We start from the raw sequence: 23,900 nt of genomic DNA on the forward strand, positions 1-23,900 counted from the left end.
GACTCCCATCGCATACACAAGGTCAGTGTTGTTTCTATCTCTGGTGACCAGAGAGGCTAAATCATTCAGTCAAGGTCACAAAGGTATAATGTGCCCGAGGTGGGAATCAGACCCAGGTCTGGCCAGCTCTGTCAAAAGCCTGCAGACAAGTCTCTCCTGTCAAATGGTCCTAGCATTACCAGTGCAGGCTATGGAGGTGGATATCAGAGGTGTGCCTCTCTGCCCACAGGTGCCCCCCACCATGACTCATTCTCAGAGTGACAGTGGCTAAGGCCATCACGCCCGTACGCTGCAACCCATCTTTCCTGAGTTCCTGTGCACAGACACCATGTCACCTGTGATCTGACTGCTTAGTTAATGCTTGCTACGAAGGTCTTTCAATCTATTTGGAAGACAGGGCCAAAGTGAGCTCTCAGCCAGATTACAAAAGCAGCACTTTGTGTCTGGTGCCTGGGCTCTCGCTACCTCTTCTGCCTCGTGCCCTCGTCTGTCTCCTCTTCATCCCCAGGAGCTCCAAACTACCTCTCGCTACTCTCATTTCTCCTACAGCTAAAAGAAAAGACCACTAATTCATACTAAAGTGTACAGGACTACAGATGTTCATCCTTATAGTAAAGAAGTGTGTTTTTCATGATAAAAATTACCATTGCACACTAAAATAGAAAATGGGACTTATTTCTAGGGGAGATCCTTGCATCCCTGAAAACCAAAAGCAGACAATTTTTTCACATTTTAGATTAAAGCAACCTGACATATACATACTCACAACACAAAAACATGCATGTAGGCACACAGACAACTTAAAAATGGTTTATCATCTCTACCATCTCAGTCCAATTATTATATGCTGAGTGCCTCCTATTGTGGTGAGAGTATGAGCGCAGACTGGAAAGTTAAACAGGACCCTTAAGAAGCTTATAATTTAGGGGGACACCTGGATAGCTCAGCGGGTTAAGCCTCTGCCTTTGGCTCAGGTCATGGCCTCAGGGTCCTGGGATCGAGCCCCACATTGGACTATCTTCTCAGCAGGAAACCTGCTTCCCCCTCTCTCTCTGCCTGCCTCTCTGCCTACTTGTGATCTCTCTCTGTCAAATAAATAAATAAAATCTTTAAAAAAAAAAAGGCTTATAATTTAGAGACAGACATGCATCTGAAGACGCTGCTGAGGAATAGGACAGCTCAGCTGTTTGGTTTCAGAGGGATGCTGAACAAAGAGCAGCCCCATGTCAATGGCATTAGGTTTGCAAACCTGCTCAACATGGGGGTTCCCATCGTTCTCACCCACCACAAAACAGGGATTGAGGAAATGTTGAAAAAGGGAAACCTTTGGACACAGCAGCAAAGTGCCACGCCTGGTGCTTCCCAAGAGAAACTGAAAGGGAAACACTGCAAAGCTGCTTTTTTTAAACTCATAAGTTAATGGGATTATTTGAAGGCAAGTCTCCAGATCTTCTTATATCTTAAACTAAACTCAATGCCTGACACACACACACACACACACAAAATGTGCCCAAAGGGTTGGTGAATAAGTGAACGAAGGAACAAACAAGTTCGTAACCTAACAGAAATTAGGGTGGGCATCAGGTCCCCCACTTTTTGGTCTAGGCGGTGGCTTTGTATAAGTCCTTCGGCCCCTCTGCATCCCTGCCGAGGCGAGAGCAGTGCTGGCCCTCCCTTCCCCACCTCTCAGGGCTCCTGGGAGCATCAGAGAAGCTCATGACCTCCAGAGCGTTTTCAGAAGCATAGAGCACACATCAAGTTCAAGGGTTGTTACCATTCTTCGGTAAACACCGGTGACAATCCCTGGCAGTCCCTGTAGGGAGATTGAATCCATCCCTGATTAATCAGCCTGTTTACTGCAGGCTGATTGTAGCCTGACTTGCCCCCACTCTGGCTCTGGAGCTCTGTCCTCCACTGCTTGCTGCTCAGACCCTTACCTTTCCAATACCAGGGCCAGGAAAGGGGCCTGGAGAAGGGCCTCCTTGGCCCCAGCAGCCCCTGCCTGCATGGGGTCTGCTCACCCATCCCTCTATATCCACCTCCATTCTGGGTCCTCCTGGCTACACCCAGAACACCTACACCAAGTTCCCCCAGCCAAACAGCCCCTCTAGAAGATAAAGCACTGCTAGGACCCTGCGCCCCGCTTGCTGTTCTTGCTTATTAGCATGGCTATCTCTTTCCAAGCAAGGGGTGAGATATCTCTGCTCCAGGATATGCAGGCTAGCTCAAGACAAAGGCATCTGCAAAGGGACAGCAGATGCAGAGGCTGCTCCAAGCTAAGAGCCTGAGATCAGAGATCATCCTTCTGATAATCTGATACCGACACCCCCACCCGCCCCCTTGGGGGACTGAATGGCAAAGGCACTTGGCATTTTTAACTTCCTGCAGCAGAGCCTGGCTCAAAGTATTCCTCTCTCACCAGGATCTATCATAATCTCTAAAAGCAGTGTCGCACTGGAGTGACTCGCCTCTCAAGTGTCCAAGCACCACAGTTTAGGAACATTGTGTCCGGAGACAACAGAAAACACTGACGTAACAGTGGCCCTGACCTCATGGTTCTCTAGTTCTCTCTTTGTTCCCATAATGTCTGCTATTAAGCCTCCGTGTGCTAGCACAATTCTGTGAGAGTAAAACAATATCGTGTTTTATTATAAATGCGTCAGACTCCTTTGCTGAGTCCTTTCTTGCTTTCTTTGTATGGTGGGTCCTTATCCAATAAGCACTCAAGATGGGTTGATTGGGGGCCAATTAAATACCAAATCAACAGTAGTAATACAAGGTGGGGTCCTGCCCTCCCAATACATTGACTGGAGCCAGTGAGGATTTCTGGAGCACTTGCTATGACTAATAAGAATATTATGTCCAGGGGCACCTGGGCGGCTCAGTCAGTTAAGCATCTACCTTTGGCTCAGGGCATGATCCCAGGGTCCTAGAATCAAGTCCTGCATCAGGCTCCCTGCTCAGTGGGGAGTCTGCTCATCCTCTGCCTGCCACTCCCCTTGCTCATGCTCTCTTTCTCTCTCTTCCTTTCTCTCTCTCTCAATAAATAAAATCTTTAAAAATATATATATATGTCCATAATCTCATATCAGCTTCCCAACAACCGTATGAGATATCTCCCTGTGTTAGAGAGGCTAAAATTTGAATGCAGGCCTCTGACTTCTGTGGCCATAGCTTGAAGATAGTGTCAATTAATCACTCATGTGAAACTACCAGAGAATTCCAAAAGGCCAAATGGTACCCACCTGTGTTCCTCCCTTCCTTTGCTCTCATTCTATCAATGGTCTACTGAGCCCTCTTCAGAGGGCCAGGCACATTCTAGGTTACAGGGACCAATGTCCCTTCCCTTCCATTACTCAGTCCAGTCAATCTTCATGGGCTTAACAACCTGGGCCAAACAAGGGAGGAGGCACACTGTAGAGGAAAACTTGGAAAAATACATGGGGCATAAGGCACTCATCACAGTGGGAGAAAGCATGGGAGGCAAGTCCTAGAGCCTGGCATTTGGAGTCAAGGGCACAGGGAAACTGAGACTCGCAAGATCAGATTGGAAGAAGAATCAGGAATCAGGCAGCTCTTTCTGGAAGAATCCTGAGCAGTGACTCCTGGGAGGGAGAGGATTTACAGTTAGTCCCCAAGCGCGACTCTTTGTCACAGAGGGAACATGACTCAGTAAATGAAGATGCAGACGAAGAAGACACATCAATTTGCATCTCTGCCTCTGGCTGGGACCCAAGAACACCCTTTGAAAAGGTCACTGAGATATTCCCACGGATCATTTGTTATGTTCCATCCCAGAGAAGTAGCTGTCTGTCACAGACATGAATGTATGGAGGGTGATGATGTTTCTCAAAGGCCCCTCCAGACCTCCTTACCTGGCAGTTGGCTCAGCAGGAGCCAGGGTAGGGGGTGAGACCAGAGAAGCAAACAGCTTCTGGCTGTCTTGGGAATTCATTCACCCATGGTCAAACCCCACCGAGTCCCTGCCCTCCCAACCATACTAAACACACTCCTTGGCTCTGGGTCATCCACAGGGTAGAACGACAAGCCTGGATGCCCTACTTTTTTCAATCCAGGAGGGATATTGGTGATCACCCAGAAAAATGCCTGAAGGACCCAACTGAGGAAACCATGGTGGAAAAGTGGGAGGCAGGTGGGGGAGGTCTGCGGTGGCGGGGGCGGGGGGTGGACTATGGCTGCTCTTTCTTGGTGCCCAGTGTAGATGGATCCTCCATTTACCCCGAAATGCTTTCCCTTAATGCCCTGCCAATTTTCAGTGTTCCAGAATGCAAGAGATAGGACAAAGTAGTTTAGCCAGGGAGGCAGATGGACTAACTAGGTTGATAACCTAGTTATCGGGTTAGCTTTGGTCTAAACACATCTTGCCTGATCCTCAATTTCCTGGTCTGTAAAATGCCAACAAAAAAGTATGCGTACCTCACGGGCTGACCAGAAGGGCAAATGAAATAATTCAAGCAAAGCACTCATGAGCGAACAATGTCTGGCAGATAATACACATCCCTCTCACATGCCTCCAAGTTGACTCTTCTCCAGACTACATATCTTCACTTGAAGACAGGACTTTCAACTCTTCTTAGAATCGAGTTCCCTCTGTTAGCGGGGACAACAAAAATAAATCCAAGATTTGCTGAGCACCGAGTCTGAACAAAGTCCTCTTCTAAGGGATGTTCACAAGGTATATAATCCTTATGCAACTTACTAAGGCAAGTATTTATTGCTCCACTTGACAGACAAGGAAACTGAGGCTCAGAGAGATTCATCACCTGCCTTGAGGTACACATAGTCTGTCATTGGCAGATTTGGAGGCCGCCATGTTTTTCCTCTCTAGCACACCATCTGCCTTCTGCTGTGTCCCTCTCAAAGGGCTGTGCCCAAAACAAATCACCTCATTCCAGGTGTGGCAGAACCAGTGCCAAGGTAGAAGAAGGACTTTCTCCAGCCTTGCCACAGCTCTGTACTTGCACTCACATCAGCTGACATGTATCGAACTTGACACTTCGTATCTCCTGAAATATGAGTCTGCCAAGCCTCTCCATCCTGTGCTTGAGCAGTTATTTTACTTTTTTAATGCAAGGATAAAACCTAACATATGACCCTATTAACCATCATTTTGATAAATTAAGTTCGTTTTTTCAAGCCTGAACTAATCATTTTGGATCTGAATCTTTTTATCCAACATATCCATTATCTCTCCCATCTTCATGTCACCTACATATTTCTTTCTCTGTCATTGACTAAAGGAAATGTTAACAATGCAAGATCAAGAATAGAACCTTGTAGCTCTAGATACCTGTCTCTGGCTTACGAATGCTTCATTAAAAAGTACTCTAAATATATTCCATGAATAACTGATCTACCCCAAAGCCCTCTGCCTTGAGCCCAAGGTTAATGGAGAGGCTTATCTAATACCTTGCTCAAATTAGGATACACTATGCCCACTGCAAAGGGAAGGAAGTTAGCTGAACAAGACTTGCTTCTTGTCTAGCACACAATGATTACTAGCGATGACTCTTTGCTTTTTCAAGGTTACACAAACCATCTTTTGAATGGTTCTATTTTAGAATCTTGCCCAGGATTTTAAACCAGCTCATGAATCTATAAACTAGCTCATACAGACCACTTGGAAAATAAGAATAACTGCCTGTCTCCCATCTTCTAGAACATTCTCACTCCACAGTGTTTTCCTCAAATATCGCCAGCAATAGGATATCACACCAAAGTCTGACATCTAACCTGGGATGTAACTGTCAAGATCAAGAGGCTTGAGCACATTTAAGGCAGATGGAGTTCTTTACTAATTGGATCACCAGACCTGGTCATCCACACTTATTAGTGCTGATCTACCACAGGCTTGTGACCTGCAGGACTAGCCTCCAGGTGAGCCTGGCCTTCCACCGTTACTTGCTAAGCTCAGACAAGCTGGGGCTAGGAAAGATCAGCCAGATAGTATTTTCCAGGGCTTATACTGAGATGCTATTTGAGCCTGCAGCCCCCAGGAAAGCCCCATCACAGAAATTAGTCCTCAATTTCCAGTAGGACAGGCATAAAAGGGCTTCGTGCCCAAGGCAGGACTCACTGCAGCATGGAGGTCCTCTGGTTTACTGTACTACATCCCCAAAGCCAAGGGTCTCTGACCTGATCTGACCTAATCTAACCATGTGCACTGCCCTAACCCAACTCCCAAAGCCTTCCCTAGCTTCCACCACCACCCTCCTATTACTGTCTTGGACACACCAGAGTCCCAGAATTCAGACCTACCAAGAACACGGTTCATTCTCAGCCTCACCTGGATTCTCTCAGCCTCAGCCCTGCAACAGAACTCTGTCTCCTCACACCTCTACCCCTCAGGTCTTGAAGGGCAAGAGTGCAACCAAAGTTGAGATCTAAAGGTTTAACCACCAGAGCTCATTTCCTCAAGCAAGGGTAACCCGGAAACAAGCTTCACCCTTCCTAAGTTTTAAAATCACTCAGAAGGCTCTGACCTAGAAATTCAACCTCTAAGAATTTACCCTTAAGGAAATAATCAGGAATTACAGAGGCACAAGAGTAAAATTTATGAAACAATCCTAATATGTACCATAAGATCCGAGTATTTTAAAAAAGATATATAAACAGATGATGATTCGATAAATGGATGAAAAGGAGGGAGGGAAGATAGTAAAGAAAAATATTAACAGTAGTTATTTCTGGATAGTGGGTTTTCAAACAACAGATGTGTGCTTTTCTATTGTTTTCCATGTTTTCTACAAAAACACAATGAGTATTTATTATTTTGTAACTGATAAAACTAAAAATCAATGTAGTTAGGATACAAACGTTCACTTCAAGGATAGAATTCATTCCCTCACTCATGCCTCAAACAAGATCTAAACACCTACCCCGTGAAAGGCTCTGTGCCAGGTCCTCCAAAGTGTGTCAAGAATGAGACACGATGTTGCCCTCAAATTACTTACACTTAGAAGGGGAAGCAACAAGGGAGCACAAACATGTATGACAAAGAAAAAAACAACAACAACAGAAACAGTCAGTTTCATATGAATGTTCAGATCATGAGTGCCCAAGCTCAGAGGCCCAGCAAGGAACTGATCAACACCCTGGAAGTGGGTAGAATTTCAATAGGTGGAGACGGTGTGGGAAGGGGGTAACCCATTGGCCCTGGTTCACCCATGACTTTTCCAGCTTGAGCACTGAAAGTTCCACATCCCAGGAATCCCCAGGCCCAGGTCAACAGAGACTACTGGTCACCCTCTCTGAGAGGGGAACTCTGGCTGAGCAAAGGTGAAGGTGGTAGAATGAGGCAAGGCTTGTCCCCCGAAAGGAAGGCAGCCCACCTGGAGAAAGCATAACTAGGACCCAAACCCCAAATGGCTCCGAAGTCTAGACACAGGGAACGGATTTAATCCAGCAGCGATGGAGTGCTATTGAGGATTTTAGAGGAAGAGTAACTTTGGAAGGATAACCTGGCCACGGTTTCCCTGAAAAGCTAGATGAAGAGATGAAGAATAAAAGTGAGACGCCAGAAAGGTACCAAGAGACTCCCTCCGGGGAGGCAGCATGGAGGGATGGCACCATCGTCATTTACCTGCAAATGTGCAGAACAGATGAGGGGGGAGAGGCTCCTCAGGGCTCGGGCTCTGGCTCTGGGTTCCACCCAACTCAGCTGCCATCTGCCTAAAGCAAGAGCTCAAATGAATAAACCCAGTGTTCACCCCAAGCAAGAACACACTGTCCAACACAGTAAAACACCTTCCGCAAGCGTCTTCGCAGCAATGACGAAACGCCAGGCTCCAGCCCTTTTGAGAGGATGCGACAAGATGTGTGCAACCTCTCCTGGGGGCAAGATGCTCTCTTAAGCAGAGGATGGGAACCCAACGCAGGGGGTCTCTGGAATTCAGAGCCAATGAACATTAAGGTAAATTTGCCTCTGGTGGCTTAAACTGGCTGACTTATTTACTTGAGAGACCTCCCTGAGCAGGACACTCACCTGGCTGAAGAGCTTCCTGACGTGGTCTTACATCCAAGCGGAAGGAGAGGGAGGCACGGGTTCCTCAATCCTAAAACCCAGTTCCATACATTTCCTTCACCCCAACACATACACAAAGAAACTGCTCTAATATCAACATGAGTGAATAATTCCCACGGCTTCTTGCTGCCAACAAGGTTATCTTCATGCAAAACGAAGAGAGGACCAAGCTAATTTCAATCACCTTAAAATAATAATAATAATAATAATGATGATAAAAACATCCTGTCTCATGGGCATTTGATATTTGTACCTTTTCAAGTGTCCTCTAACCCGCTGTGCCTTTATCCTCACCGTGGTCTCCCAGGCAGGTATAAATGACCCCACTGTCCCCATCTAATGGGGAAGGAAACAGAGAAATGGAGAGGTGGCATGATTTAGCCTCAGATCAGACAATGACACACAATCGTGTCTCTCTCTCTGCTGCAACCACCATCCATTCTCCACAAACTCCCCATTCCCTCAGGGCCTGAGTCATGAAATACAGAAGTAAAGGGAGATATTCCAGCTTCACATTCAATGACGCTAATGAAACCTAAAGACCTGAAGTTAACCCAACCCACTTGTGAGCGCACATCCAGCAGACGCTCTTGTATCAAAGGGAAGCAAGACAGGAAACGTTTATAATGATGAAGAAATAAAAGAACAGAGATTTTGGAGAAAGAAGAAGGGTTTTATAGATCTGCAGGGCCTTATACAGTAGCCATCAGCCAGGTGTAACAACTGAGCACTAGAAATGAGGCTCAGCAGAATGGAGATGGGCTGCAGGTATATAATACATACCTGACTGCAAAGACTTCCCATGAAAAAATAATAAAACAGTATTAATATTTTAGATAGATTACCTGTTGCAATTATACTTTTTGGAGATATCAGGTAAAATAAAATGTATTACTAAAAGCAATTTCATCTCTTCTTTACGTTTTTTTGTTTTGGTCTGGTCTGGTTTGGTTTTTACCTGGGCTACTAGAAAATTTTAAATTACATGGGGCACCTGGCTGGCTCAGACAATAGTGCATTCAACTCCTGAACTCAGAGTTATGAGTTCAAGCCCCATGTTGGGTGTGGAGCCTACTTTTAGGAAAAAAAAAAAAAAGGAAAAGAAAATCTTAAGTTACATGTATGGCTCACATTATATTTCTATCAGCCAGCACTGTTCTCGAAAGTTTTCTTCATTAACTTTATGGAATAAAACCAAAATGTCCTGCTTTTCTGACATTCTTAATAGCAGGTAAACAGATGTTCCAGAACGCCATCTTCCTGACATCTGTCCCACTTTCCTGGACTTCTCCCAGTGCCGCTGGCCTAGTTTGTCCATCAGGTTGACTCACTTCTCAGGAACAATCAGAGTTTTCTGTGTTACAGTCTTTGATGGAACTGCCACACTCAACATACCTGATTCCTCAGAGCAGGAGCTGGCAGCTGGAGAGTCCCTCCCTTCCTGGCCTCCATATTTCTTCCCCAGAGCAGAAGTCACTGGGAGAGGGTTAGGGCACGATCAGATCTGGGAGACTCTAATTGTACTTCAGAGTGACCTCCTGAACTTTTCTTCCGTGGTAACAAAATTCACCATCCCAAGACGGTGTACCTTTCCCCTCATCACCCTGCCCAGCTCTGGTCTAATGTTTTCCCACTGACATTGCTTCTGGTTGACAGTGTGACCATTTCACAAGCATAATATGCAGGTGGTGCCCTCAAGGGCCTCCTAATTGTCACTGTGCCTGGGTTTTTATATGTGATCATCAAAGAGAAGATACTCATAAGCAAAGGCAGCAACCCAATGGGAGGAAGAGAAAGTCAGACACCTGGTCCCTCTCACTCAGTGGAAAGGACCAGATCACAGACAGCAGGCAACAAAGCAGTACCGGTGACAGGCTGAAAGGGAAGAATGATGCTCTGGGTAAGAGAAAGGGACCGGAGAACAGAGGGAAACAGACCTCTATTTCTCCCCGTTTTACTGTGTGCTGCCATCTTTAAGGTCAGAATATATTTCTTCTTTGGTGGGGAACAGGATGAGGAGGATGGCTCCTCTTCCAAGGCCAGAGAAGCCCTTCGAATCCTTCTCCCCACTTTAGTCAGGCAGAACTGCAGTCAACTGGCATCTATCTCACGGAGGACAGTCCTCCACGTAAAGATGACAGTGGTCCATTATTATGGGGGGTGAGGGGATGAGAGTGACGAGGAACCAGAGGATCTGGCTCCACTGACCTGAGACTCAACTTCAGAGGACTCGGGTAAGATAAAAGAACCATATTTCTCCTCCAAAAACATTTCAAAGGCCAGATATCAAGGGTCTGGAGGAACAAAGATAGTTTCTTGTCCCAAAAGAACTGGCTAATGTTTGCTCTCCTTAGTTCTGATCATTTCTCTTATTTAGGTTCAAATCTCATTCTCTCTCTCTCTCCTTATTTCTTTACCTTCCTCTTTCCACTCTCTCCAACCCACTCTCTTCTCTCCACACCCTCCCCCGACTCTCTTCCTGAAAAGCAACTTTAGGAAGTGTGGGCTTTGGCATCAGAAAGCCCAGGATTTGACACTTGGCTCTACTTCTTTCTAGTGGCATGGCTCGGCCTCCTTTCTCTGAGGATACAGGTTTTCACTCTGTACCCCAACAGTCAACAAAATTTAACACCCCCTGAAATATTTATGCCTTCATGCATTCAACAGGTATTTTACTGAGAATCTCCAATGTTTGTTGAATGTGGAAGATAGAGCATTACCCAAATCTGACCAAAACCTTGACCTTGTGCATTTTAAATTCTAATTGGAGGAAGATTATCAGGAAACCAATGAACAAACAAATTCTTATTCTGGCAGTTAAAAATTCTGTAAAGAAAAAAAATGAAGCAGGGAGGAGGAACCGAAATGCAGTGGGTACAAATTTAAAGAGCTTGAAACAGAGGAAGCAGGTCAAGCAGGCTTGGGGAAGAGCACCCAGGCTGAGCACACAGCACGGCAAAATCGTGAGGCCAGAGCAGCAAGGGGCCTTGTACCTGCATGGCTGTGAGCAAGGTGAGAGGCAGGAGAGAGGGTAAGCAACTTTGGAGTTGCTTGAAATGAGACAGGAAGCCAGAGCTGGCAGTGCCCAGAGTTGGGGGAGTGGGATGCTGTTCTATGTGTAACAGGATCACCTGGTGTGAACACAAGGGAGAAGGGCAGAAACAAAAAAAGTGGATCTGGGATCTGAGGCAACTGCCTTGATGCTAGCGAGAGATCATGATGGCGCAGAACAGGGTTTTAGCTGTGGCGGTGGGGAGAAGCAGATTTTATCTACTTTGTAGCTCTGCACCAATGTGTGACAGACATTTAAAAATACACCCCAAAATAGAAATAATAAACGGAACATGTTCAAAAATAAAAATGGAAGATCTACTATGGTGTTCCAACCACTCAGTGGAATACCTTGTCCACTCCCCGGATAAACCCCACTTTAGAGAGCCCTGGTGTAGATGACGCAGAAGAATATGTGTAGCGTGTACCAAGTACAGGTGTAAGAACATAGGACACACTCAATTACACTGGTCCCTCCTGCGCCGACCCCTAGTTGACTTAGTCTATGAATTCCTGCCCTACCATCCTCTTGCCTCGGCCCCCCCGATGCTGCTGCCTATGACTTGGCTGTTTGTCTGACGAAGATCACCCTTGTGTAACTCTCACCAATCCTAAAAGCTTCCCACCTGGAAAGGCACTGCTTTCTGGGCTGGGAGGAAAAGATGGAGAACCCTGGAGTTTTTTGGCCTAAGTCTAAAACTGGCATCATACTCTGTCCAACAGCAGAATGCCCATCCTTCCCAAGGAAACATGGGATTTTCACCAAAGAGGGACCACATTCTGAGCAAACAAACACAACTCACCAAGTTTAAAAGAATAGAAATCATACAAAGTATGTTCTTAGACCACAGTGGAATCAGATGAGACATCAATTACCTAAAGATAGGTGTGAAATACCCCAATATTTGGAAATTAAACAACATATTTCTATTCTAAATAACACTGGATAAAAATGAAGTTTCAAGAGAAATTTTTAAATATTTTGAACTACATTAAAATACAGCTGATCAAAATTCATCAGATGCAGCAAATACAGTGCTCAGAGGTAAGTTTATAATATTTATAGAATATTAAATACATGTGTTAAAAACAAGAAAGATCTAAAATCAATGGCTTAAGCTTCCACCTTAGGAAAGTAGAGGAAGAAGAGCAATTCTAGCCAGAAGCAAAGAAATAAGAAAAATAAGAACAGTAGTCAAAGAACTTGAAACCAGGAAAATAATAGAGAAAAATTAATTAAAACCTAATGCTGCTTCTTTGAAAAGATCTATAACATTGACAAACTTCTAGTGAGCATAGCCGAGAAAAAAAGAAAAGACACAAAATACCAATATTGGAAAGGAAAGAATAATCATCACTAGTGTTCCCACTGATATTAAAAAGATAATAAAAAATTGGGATACTGGGTGGCTCAGTTTGTTAAGCATCTGACTCTTGATTTCAGCTCAGGCCACGACCTCAGGGTCATGGGATTGAGCCCTGAGAGGGGCTCTGCAGTCAGTGTAGAGTCTGTTTATCTCTCTTCCCCTGCTCCTCCCCCTGCTGCTTGCTCCTCTCTGTTTCTCTCTTTAAAATGAATAAATGAAATCTTTATAAAAAGAGGATAAATAAGTATCCATAAATTTGTTACTTTAGATGAAATGAACCAGCTCCTCAAAAGGCACAAACAAGGGACGCCTGGGTGGCTCAGTGGATTAAGCCTCTGCCTTTGGCTCGGGTCATGATCTCAGGGTCTTGGGATCGAGTCCCGCATCCGGGAGCCTACTTCCTCCTCTCTGTCTCTCTGCCTGCCTCTCTGCCTGCTTGTGATCACTGTCTGTCAAATAAATAAATAAAATCTTAAAAAAAAAAAAAGGCACAAATTACCAAAACTCACACAAATATAAAGAAGTAACCTAAAGAGCCCAGTATCTATTAAAGAAAAAGAATCAATAACCATCCCCCACCAGAAAAAAGAAAGGAAAATAAATCACTAGGTCCATATGGTTTTACCTGAGAATCCTACCAAGTATTTAAGATAGAAAGTATACCAATTCTTGGCAACCTCTGCCAGAAAACAGAAGAGTGTACTTCCTAACCCATTTGATGGGGCCAAAATTACCCTAATGTCGAAAGCAGGAAGAAAAATAAAATTACAAGAAAACTACAGACAAATATCTCTCATGAACATACATGTAAAAATCCTCAACCAATATTAGCAAATCAAGCCCAGCAATGTATAAAAAGAACTCTACAACACAACCAAATGAGATGATCTCAGGTATACAAGGCTGGTTCAACATTTGAAAACTAATCAACTTAAAGTCATCACATTCATAGACTTAAGAAGAGGGGCGACTGGGTGGCCCAGCGGGTTGTTTCTGACTCCCGGTCTCAGCTCAGGTCTTAATCTCAGGGTCGTGAATTCAAGCCCCGCCCAGCAAGAAGCCGACTTAAAGGAGAAAAAATTAAGAGTGGACATAAGAAGACGAATTGCATGATAATATCAATTAGTGCAGAAAACCCAACAGCCATACATGATAAAAATTCTCAGTATACTGGAAATAAAAGGATACTTCCTCAGTTTCATAAAGCATATCTACCCAAAACACAACTGCTAATAGGATCCCATAAGCTAAGGAGAAAACAGAAAAGAATCCTGTGGAAAAGGACAGTGAAAGGGGACGTTTTTTCCCGAGGTTTCGAGCAGGCCGAGGAGGAGGCCTGGGGCTCCTTCCTAGCTCCCATCCCTTCGCTTGCAATAGGGATGATGACCTCACTGTGGGGGTGGGGTGCTGCGATGAGGCAGGGTGACACAGCAGTGCCCCCGACGCCGACCCACAGCACGTCCTCCACTCTGTGTGCTCTCCACAGCTCTTAGCACCAGCCGCGGTGTTGTGTAATCTAGCTTCTTGCCTCTCACCTACGAGAGTGGGTGGCAGGAGGTGTCGCTGTCTTATTAACCACCGTATCAGCCCCACACAGTGGGTGTGTGCTTATTTCTGTTGAGTGAATGGACCCGTTCGGGCCTCTGTGATCTTTTAGGTTATACAGGGGCCAAGAACACTGAGAAAGGAGGTCACAGGGTGGGGATGGAAAGGGCAACAGCCATCCTGCCACCGTGGGCATCTGCTCAGAGAGAGGGGCACCACACCCCGGAGGCCTCCCGTCTCCTCCTCCCGCGGACCCACCCACCCTGCAGGGAGAGGACTGCCGGGCTCCACAGTCGCTAGCTGGCTCACCTGTAGCAAGAGCATCCCATCCGTCCTCAGCCTCCGCAGCCCTCCCCGAACCTGGAGTGGTTCCCTGAGCCAAGAGAACCATATGGGCGGATGGCCTAGAAAACAGCATCGTGTGAACGTTTTCATTCAACAGCAAAATCGTTTGATTTCGTTCAGGCTTGTCCCTGTAAGGGCAACTGAAGCCAGCGTGACAGGGAACGGTTAAGTAGACGAATTAGGAAATGATCTGGAGAGGCGGCGGGGCGAGGGGCAGTGGTGGGGAAGAGTCAAGCAAGGAAGACCGGGTTCTGACACAGTTAAGTCGCTGTGTGGCTTCTGGCAGGACAAGACCCTCTCTGAACATCTGCTTCTTCCTCATTAAGTGGGAAGCACTACTGAAATCTATTTGTTACTCTCAGTTTATTATTGTTACTACTGGAAGAATCACAAGGGAAGGAAAGTGGAGGGCTTTCCAGGTGCTGGAGATGCATTTCAGGGAGAATGAAGACCTCACAACAGATGAAAAACGTGGCTGTTTGAACTGGACCACATCACAAGAAGCGTGGGAAGGCAGGAAAGCCAGGGGTAGCTAGCCAGCTCCTGTCTCCCTTTGCATCTCCGCTGGTTACAGAACTCATAGGGTACCACCTTAGCTTGAACATCCCCATCTCTGAACTATCCTCAAGGTTTCCCAGAACCACACCTACGTGAAAAAGAGGTTCCCTGAACTCAGTAGCCTGCGATGCTTCCAAAAATCCTTCCAGTACTGCTCTACCATCATACTCAGAGGCTGGTTCTCACCTGGATCCTAACTCCTGAAGAAATGTTGGGCTGAGCGGAGAGAACAGCTTGGTGCTGGCAAACTGACAGAGGCTGGCACCAGCTTTGGTCCTCTCTGGATCCCAGAAAGTGAGTGTGGCCTTAGCTGGGCTGCCATGGGAGGGGAAGCTTAGCAAAGCCATTAACAACACAGCCTTTGGGTCAGAAAGACGAAGTTAGAGTATAGCCTCTGCACGACTACCCCACTATGTACCCATGAATAAGATGCTTGACATCTCTGAGCCTTGGTTTTCTTATATGAGGATGGTAGAAGCACTTAGCTTACAGCTCTGACCACAGGGTCTGGCCCACAGTAAGCTAGAGATGTCCACTTGGACCACCCAGGTTCCCAGGTTTGAAACCCAGATGAGATACTTAGCTAATGTGCACCCTGAGCAAATGACCAACTTCTCTATGCTTCTGTTTTCTCAATCATAACATGTGGACAATCAAAGAACTTATTTCTTGGACTTATTGTGAGGATTACATTAATTAATCCCTGTAAAGTGTTTTTTAAAAGTGTCTACTATATTGTAAGTGCCCAATAATCAGAGCAAATATGTAAGAGCAAATAATAATAATAGGAAATTACTGCTGAAAGACTTGAAAACCAAAGCAGCTCCAGCCCATCCCATAGCCTCTTGCACATAATAGAAAATGGACAAACACATCCAGTGAACAATCCTGGTGACATCCGCCTCACCTCCCACCACTGCTATGTTCAATCTGCTCATAGGCTGTGTTTCTTAGCCAAAAAAGGCAGAAAGTGTGAACCCACATTACTATCACTTCGACCTGATGCTTCGCCTACTGCCTTTTGGTGGGGATGCTGCTTACTTCTCCAACAGATTTCTTAATGAGTGCAAGACACAGATGTTAGAAGCATTCTCTGAAGGAGCAGGTCTGGAGGAAACCACAAGGGTCACAAGAAAGGGCTGCTATGGAAGATCCAGTGCAGGTCAATTCTTTGCTCTAAATAGAGCAGTGGTGGTGGCAGGGTGGGTAATCTAGTCTAATGATGAGGACACAACTCGTGGATTTGCTGTTCCCTCTGGCAACAATAATGCCCTTCCTCCCTTCATTCCAGCTTTTCTCAATTATTGCCTCCTGGGGGGTGTCTTCTGGAACAGCTCTTTCAACATTATGTATCTGTTTTCCTGGTTTACTTTCTCTTCATAGTATTTTATTTGACGTTTATTCATCAGTTTATCATCTGCTTCCAAAAACCAGCAGAGACTTTCCTGTTCTGTTCACTACTGAGCCTCGGACAGTGCCTCTTACATGTATTAGTAGGCACTCAAGAAATACCTGATCAATGAATGAGCAAGATAAAGGTCTTCCCCAGCAGAGGCGACTGCCAGCCATCTGGCTAGATCACAGCGTTGACACCCTTCTGCCAAATGACTTTTCGCTGTCCCAGGAGGACGGGCTGGGCTGGGCTGTAGGGCAAAGGGAAACTGCAAATCTGGGTCCCAATTGTGTTATTTCTGGTGGATGGTAAGACTTTGACTGCCTTTTATCTTAGAAAACACACTCAGAGACATTCCATCATTCAATTAGAATGTTAAAGAGTTGCAACGAAATTAATTTGCTTATCACCAGGGAAATTAAAATGTCTGCAAATAAATTCTACCCCTCCAGCCCAGTTTCAGGTGGTTGATGCATCTGATGTGTTGGCAGCAACGAGAACCAAAGAGGAGAGTATTGGGAAAACTAGTTTCTAGCTGGAAGGGAAAATTCAGCAAAGGTATGAACACACACACACACACACACACACAATCACCAAGCACTGCTGCCTAAAGTCTATGCTTTTAATGTCTTCTCCAAAATGGACAAATGATTTAAGGAGCTACAATGAAAGTTGTACAGTTACCATCTCACTCTCAAGCAGAGGAGAATTCAGACTTCAGTTGTAGCCACCAATGACTTGAGTCCCACCATCTAGCACAGTGCTTGAGAATATGGGCTTTGCAATTAGACAAGCCAGGGTTTGGACTCCATCCCTGCCCCTTACTAGCTGTGTGACCTTGAGATATTTGCCAAGCTCCCTTAACTTTGAATTCTTTGTCTATAAAGTAAGGATAATAAAAATTTATCTCATGGAATGTTGAAATAATGTATATATACAGTATGTATTATATATAAGGCAGAATGGGTGCTCCCTATGGGAAATATACATCCGTTATTATCTGAATGGCATCTAATATTAGCAATGTTAAGAAAACAATGACAATAGGAAGCATAAAAGATAATGTACCTAAGTTTACAAAGGGGGATGGTACATACCAAAACACAGAGTGGGACTAGCAACAAATCCCACCAAGATTGCTACCTCTCCTGGAGCTTTCCTCGCAACCCTTCTGTTCCAGCATTCCTTTTCTAAGCAGGGACAGAGTGAGATGGCCTGGAATGATCCCCAAGAGATGAATACATTTCATGTGATTCATTCATAGACCCAAACACCCAGTCCAAATCTCCCCCACTACCCTGGGACATTCAAATCCCACTGCAACCCCTTCCTTCCAAACACGCAGAAGGTAACCGCAACACAAAAGCAGAGCAGTGACTTGGGAAAGCGTGGAGGTGCGGAGGGCTGCTAGCCTGCAGAACAAGAAAGAGAACAAGACTGGAAGTCTACAGGGAATTGCTCTCAAACCACGAGCGAGAGCGAGGGGACAGGCAAGACAAGGGGGAGAAAGAGGACGACGAAGGGGTGAGCTCCACCACGCCGTAAGGAGCCTCCATCATAGTGATACGATGGGAGGGAAAAGCCCTCTTGACACTCTCCCCTTCTTAAGATGACTCAGTCTCCCTGGAGTCACTAGCAATTTAAAAAAAAAAAAAAAAAAAGGCAGCTTAACCACCTCCAAAGGGTTATTGTGATTGCCTGAAGAGCAAGAGTAAAGAATGAGCTGGAAAAGGTATCGTATTCAGCCTGGGAGCAATAGAATCCCAAGGGAAGAAAGAGGAAAAGATGATGGTGGAAAGGGAACTCAAATCAATGGCAGAGTCCAAACAAGGATGGGGTTAAAAAAAAAAAAATGACCAGCCCAAACCCAGCAAGTTTGAGGAGATTTCCAGAAAAACAGTCCTAACCCAACCTCCTTTCTCCCTAACCTGGAATGCAAGCAGGAATTTTTGCTGTCTATATGCACCAAACAAGTTACCATAAGCAATTACGCATCAGTCAAGCAAAGAGAAAGGGACCTACTCTCCTTTTTTTAATTTTTTTAACTAAAGTCTCTAGCATCTCCTCTTTCAACATACAACGATTCACGTGGACAACAAGGAACCTCCCTTTACTTTGCTAGCTTGGGTCTCTTAGGAGGAAGGATGGCCAGGGCACAGGCTGGTAAGTTTCTATTCTTAATTGAAAGCCTGTGGTGGCACGCAGTGCCATCGGGAAGCTGCACCAGGTGACACTGGTACAGTCCATATTCATTCACAGCTGCGGGTGGGTTTATCCAGGGCACCAATTATCTAATTGCTGCTAATGTTCCGTATATTTACTCAGCTGCAAATTTGCAAGATGGGGCCTGACTCACAAGAAGGGGATAATAATGGGAGATATATTTCCATTTGAAAATTCATGAATAAGCAGCAAGAGCCCTGTTTATTAAAATTCAGATGCAGATAAACAATGAGTATAGTTCCAGGAATAATTGCAGGTTTTTCACAGTTACAGAAAACCAGCTCCTTTGTCAACACTCCATTGTTCTATTTATACCTTGGGAGATATTGCACTGAGTTTCTATAAATACAATGGAAACTCATTCATCTCAACCTCTCTCACGTGTAAAGTCCCAACCTTCTCAGTAATAAAAGAATTGCATCCCGAGTGTATCTGACATTAGGTCTCAAGACTGTCATAGGCGAATCTTTCCCAATATAAGAGATAAAGAAGAACTGGGGAGAGGGAGGGGAAGCAACAGGCATTCTATTCTGGTTTCTGAAACAGACATGAAGCAGATACATCCTTGCCAGCTCTCAGTCCCTGAGTGTTAATATCAGAGATTAAAAGCAGAGGAAACAAAATGCCTAAGGTATTTTGACCCCTGCATGGGATAGGAGCTCATCAGTAATACCCATTTATACATTTTCTTTGAACGTGATTCTGCCCTTCTCTATGGATATTAGGCCCCTCTCCTATTATAGAGCAAATCTATATCGTGCGATCTTGAAATCTACATCTTTGATTCCCCACCTCCAAAATACCTAGCACTACACTTTGTACCCCACAGTGTTAATCAGAGAGAGTCTAGTTCAGTGGAGGTCTCCTGATCCCAAGCAGCCCAAAAGAGTCCCCTGAGAGCAGGACATAATGGTGCTGTCTCCAGATACGACTAATATTTAGAAGAATATCATATTTTTTAAAAGATTTTATTTATTTATTTGACAGACAGAGATCACAAGTAGGCAGAGAGGCAGGCAGGGAGAGAGGAAAGCAGAGAGCCCAATGCGGGGCTCGATTCCAGGACCCTGGAGTCATGACCTGAGCTGAAGGCAGAGGCTTTAACCTACTGAGCCACCCAGGCACCCCAAGAATATCACATTTTTAAGTGGTTTACTATGGAGAGGACATTGTGTGAACTACTTTCCATTTAAAAACTCTAATCATCCCACCAGCTCTGTGAAGATAGATCTCCTTTCGATAGACTAAAACACAAGCAGTAAGATAAGTGACCAACCACGTAGCTAGCAAGTGGCAGAGCTAGAACTTGAACCCAGAACTATCTGAAACTAGCATATATGTTTTTAGCCACCACATCACCACCTTTTTCTGCTTCTTGGAGCTAACTTCAGACCACTGCATTTTGTGGATAAGCCCTGGAGTGTCCTATCTCTATGCCATGGCTCAGACAGATGTTGCTTCTTTCTGTTAATTTAACCACTACTCTCTCTCGCTCGCTGCCTCTCGCTCTCTCTCTTTCTCAAAGCTTTAGTCTTTGTCTCTCCATGATCCCTGGTTTGCAAGAGGTGACCCCTATCTCCATAGCAATCTTCTATGTACCCATACTTAGCTGTTTCATGTTTAAGGGAAAAATACTTTTATATAGACATATGACTGTATGTATGTATAATATATATATATATATATATATATATATACATAGACAGATAGATAGATAAATGGGGTGGGGTATATGTTTCACCCATATGTCTATGTCTCCTTCCAGGGAAGGGAAAATTATCCACAGAGAAGTGGGACTATATCAGAAATAAGGCCCTGATGTACATGCAACCTCCCTCATCAGCTGATGCCCCATATGCTGCACTGAAACCAGATTCATTAAAGGGTTTACAACACACAGAATTTTAATACAAAGGCTTCCGTGGTGGTCTATCTCTCTAGAAACTCTGGTCCCTAAACAGGTCACAGGTTTCAGAGCCGAAGTAGAAGGTGCCTAAATAAGAAGTCATAGCAGAGAGAGTCTCCAGGGAGCAAAGGATACACATCATTCATCAGCAAGACAGCCGCTGTGTTGGAAGGTGGGGCAGGAGTTTGGGGAGCCCACCGACAGGCACACCCAGAAATTTGTGCCCTGTTCATTGGAGATAGATTTCTGTTCACATCTTTATCTCAAAGGCGGTGGGGAAAGTTCTAGCCTTTTGATATGGGTTCAGCACTCCTACTGTTAGAGAGGGCCAGCTATGAGTTCAAATCCCAGTGGCCCTAGAAAAGTCTTATCCCCACAAGTTCTCTCCTTCCTGGATCGTTCATGCATTCATTTAACAAATTATTGAACTCCTACTTGAACAGGCACCATACTAACTCAATCAAGAACATGCTCCCTCAACCAAACTTTGTTTACCCGCCCTGCTGGACTGACTGCTGTTCTCACTGCTTCTGATGCCCACCTCCCTCAAAGCCGGCCACCAGAGTCACATGTCATATCCACCTCGTGTACCCAGGCGTTACTTCTCCCCTGAGAGCTAACTGCATTTGTTCCCAAAACCATGTGTAGCTGTCATATCTATATTAACTAGATTATTAAACAATGTGTAAATCAAGAGAGAATGAATACCCAAAAAAATTCATTTTCTATAGAAGTTGATCTGGATGTTTTGCCAAGACTTGGTAAAGGTGAGTCATTTAAAAATGTGGTTGAATCAGCTGTGAACAGTAAAAATATAAAATACTGGGTGTGGGTAAGGCTCCAGAACCTTTGAATTTCTTTTCCAATGTCTGCTTATCCTGTTAAAAAAAAATAAAATTAGGAACTGGAAATTAGAGTCGATGTGTTACAAGTTCAATTTAAACAAAAACAAAGACCTAGAACACTAACCAGCAGACTAACATGCAAAGACATACACTTGTCTATGTTTTTTAAAAAAGGGGTAAAAAAAAATACATTTCTCAGTTTTGCACCCAAATACCATGTTCAGGCTATATGTGTATTTGTGGATGATTCCCCAAATTTCACACACATTTTTTAATTACCAGAAACTGGTCTCCATTGCAGTACAAGCAACGTCAACCCCATGAGTCACGGGGCAATCATGGAGGCACGTGGGATGGGAAAATGGAGGCAGAGGGGGTCAGGGGTGGAACATCTGAACCAGGCTTGTGGTGGAAGAGGCGAGAAAGGGGAAGAGAAACAACCTTCAGGGAGAAGAAACATAGTGTAGAGTCTTGAAGAAGAAGAACTAGCCTGGTAAAGTCAGGGGGTAAAGGGTACCCCACACACACAGCGCCATCGACAAAGCCACATGGGGCATCTGTGAATCTTCACATGATCTGGCATGACTGGAAGACCAAACACACAGTGGCATTCATTCCCGTTTGTACACTCTTGGTTTTGCCAGGACTGTGCTGGGATCTGCACTCATGAGGCTTGCGTCCCCGCTGCTCTAAGGGAGAAGGTGATCCATCCCAACTGACACAGCTGTGTGAAGATGGGGAGCCAGCTCTCCCCAGGTGGCAGATCCTCAGAGGGCTGGAACCGGGGTCTTCCTGTGCTTAGGTACCCACCCCACCCTCAATTTCCAAACCCATGCCGGGCCCAAAGTTCTTTCTCAGAAAATAGCACGGAAGTGAACTGAATGAAACAGGCTATCAGTTCTGATTGACAAGAAATCCACACAGCCCAAGATGACCCAGAGTTGAAAATAACCACGTCATTTTCTCTCCTGTTGGGCGCTATTTCCTTTGAAACTGAAACACTTACCCAACTACCCAAATGCCACTGAAATGGATGACAGATTAGATTACCTGATAAACACCTCTACACCCTCCAAGAAATTTCCTAGTAATCACAGCAACTGCTATCTTTTCCAGCTGGTTGCTGACAACGTTTCAAAATGAATCCTCCTACACTCTTATTTTTACCCTCGACTAGCTGACTTTAATGGTAATCTCCTCAGGTTGAGAGCCCAGATGGAGTTGAAAATCTCGTTGATTTCTTTCAGAAGGGAACTTTGGTAGGAAGCAGCTCCATCAGGCTACTCTAACACATTTCACTTTCATTTTCTCCCTGCCCTCACCTCCAACCCTTATGATTTTATCTCAACTACCCTCCCACTGGCCTTCTTTAGAGTTTAGCTTCTAAACAAGAAGCCCAAAAATCTCCTTTGGTCTTTGGGATGATTTTTGTTTAAAAGGATCAGGAAAGTTTAAACTCTTGTGTAATCAATCAATTTGATTGATCGTCTCCTCTAACATAATGAATTTGATCACATGAAGGTAACCTTGGTAATGCTCTGTTCACCTGTATATCCCCAATGCCTAGCAAAAGTGAAGGCAGAAAGTAGGTGCTCAGTAAAGAGAAATGGAATAATCAAGTATCATCCTTACAACAGCCCCATGGAGTGAGCAAGGTAGATATTCTTAGAGTTGACGACAGACTCATGAAGGTTGGGGAATTTGCTGAGGGTCACACAGCCTAGAAGTCATCAACGTTTGTCTAGAGCCATTTTACTGGACCACGGCACCTGAACTCCAGCATTAGAACTGGAAGACTTTTCCTGGCTTCTACAGAGCTAAAATCAAGCCCCTGGATCCAGTCCAAGGTCTGCCACTCTTAAGATGGAAATGCAGAGATCGGACAAGGGGCTTTAGGAAAACTGTTGGACGCCTGGGTGGCTCAGTGGGTTAAGCTGCTGCCTTTGGCTCAGGTCATGATCTCAGGGTCCTGGGATCGAGTCCCGCATAGGGCTCTCTGCTCAGCGGGGAGCCTGCTTCCTCCTCTCTCTCTGCCTACTTGTGATCTTTCTCTGTCAAATAAATAAATAAAATCTTTAAAAAAAAAAAAAAAAAACTGAATCCTGTAACACACCTGCACAGGAAACAGGAAGGGAGTGGGACAGAGGCTACAGAAACAGTGTGAGACCACCACGTGCCTCAGGTGTGCTCAGGCAGAGAAGTTCCACATAAGCTCCATCAGGCTGTGCACGCCAGCGATCTGCAAACTACTGTCCGTGGGCTGACTCTGGCCCTCCATCTGTTCTTGTAAATAAAGTTTTATTAGAGCATAGGCTCACCCACCCATGTACATACTGGGCATGGCAGCGTTCCACTACAACAGCAGTGTCGAGCAGTTCACCCTGTGGCCCACAAACCCGAGATTACTGACTGCCTGCCTGCCCCTTTACAGAAACAGTCTGTCACCTCCTGGGGTACTAGACTCACTTAGGAACAACACTCCCAGCATCATCAGCAGCCGCTGCAGAAATGAAACAAAGTGCTATACATGTTCTACCATGTTCGGTGAGCTGGAAAGGATCATTTTCCACCCAATACCTAAAAAAAATTTAAAGAAAAATCACAAAGCAATTACTTCTGCACT

At 45.0% G+C, this 23,900-nt stretch overlaps 1 protein-coding gene across 1 annotated transcript in view; it reads right to left on the minus strand.

Annotated features, from left to right (window-relative positions):
• The window catches only part of SORCS3 (sortilin related VPS10 domain containing receptor 3), a 586,410-nt gene that overhangs the window by 508,777 nt on the left and 53,733 nt on the right, over window positions 1–23,900 (minus strand). The window lies entirely within an intron of this gene.

The sequence above is a fragment of the Mustela putorius genome, unplaced genomic scaffold, assembly GCF_011764305.1.
Source record: "Mustela putorius furo isolate JIRA1106 unplaced genomic scaffold, ASM1176430v1.1 tig00003909_pilon_pilon_pilon, whole genome shotgun sequence".
NCBI lineage: Eukaryota > Metazoa > Chordata > Mammalia > Carnivora > Mustelidae > Mustela > Mustela putorius.